The sequence below is a fragment of the Corvus brachyrhynchos genome, unplaced genomic scaffold, assembly GCF_000691975.1.
Source record: "Corvus brachyrhynchos isolate BGI_N302 unplaced genomic scaffold, ASM69197v1 scaffold248, whole genome shotgun sequence".
In the NCBI taxonomy this organism is placed as follows: domain Eukaryota; kingdom Metazoa; phylum Chordata; class Aves; order Passeriformes; family Corvidae; genus Corvus; species Corvus brachyrhynchos.
Genome location: NW_008239641.1, coordinates 153819 through 154809, shown reverse-complemented (window position 1 = coordinate 154809; position 991 = coordinate 153819).

Here is a 991-nt window from a genome sequence, read left to right as displayed (position 1 = left end):
CTTCCCGCCCTTTTCCTCCCCTCACGCTTCCCGCCCTTTTCCTCCCCTCATGCTTCCCGCCCTTTTCTCCCCTCACGCTTCCTGCCCTTTTCCCCCCCTCACGCTTCCCGCCCTTTTCTCCCCTCACATTTCCCGCCCTTTTTCTCCCCTCATGCTTCCCGCCCTTTTCTCCCCTCACCTTTCCCGCCCTTTTCTCCCCTCACGCTTCCTGCCCTTTTCTCCCCTCACATTTCCCGCCCTTTTTCTCCCCTCACGTTTCCTGCTCTTTTCTCCCCTCACATTTCCCGCCCTTTCCCCTCATAATTAAGGAAACCCCTCTAGTTAAACCCTTAAAATGATGAAAAAGGGGTTTTCCCCCCCTCAATTTAACCCTTAAAAAGGGCTTCCCACTATATTTAGACCCCTAAAATGATGGGTAAAGAGGCTCTCCCCCCCCAAATTAAAACCTAAAAATGGTGAAAAACGTGGCGTTTCCCTCAATTTAAATCCTTAAAATTGAGGGGCCTGCCTCATTTTAAATTTTTTAAGAGGAATTGCCCCTCAGTTAAACCTCCCAAGAGGTTTCCTCCTCCCATCACTGGTTTTCCCTCACGGAACACCATTTTTGGGGCTTTTTGACACCATTTTCCCCATAAAGTCCCTTAAAAGAGAGGGCCCCCCTCGATGGAACTCTTAAATCGGCCCATAAAGAGGCTCCTCTCAATTTAAACCCTTAGAAATGAGGGAAAACACAGATTCCGCCTCAATTTAGCCATTTAAACAATGAAAAAGTTAGATTTGCCCTCAACTGAAACCTTAAAATAACAGAAAAAGGGGATTCCCTGTCAATTAAACCTCTTCAAATCACCGAAGAAGCAGGCTTTTCCTTCCATTTAAACCCTTAAAATCGTGGAAAAAACTGTTTCCCTTCAATTTAATCCCTTAAACCCGCAGATAAAAGGCAGCGCAGCGATCCTCAGGGTTTTGGGAAGGGTTTTTGACTCCGCCGCCA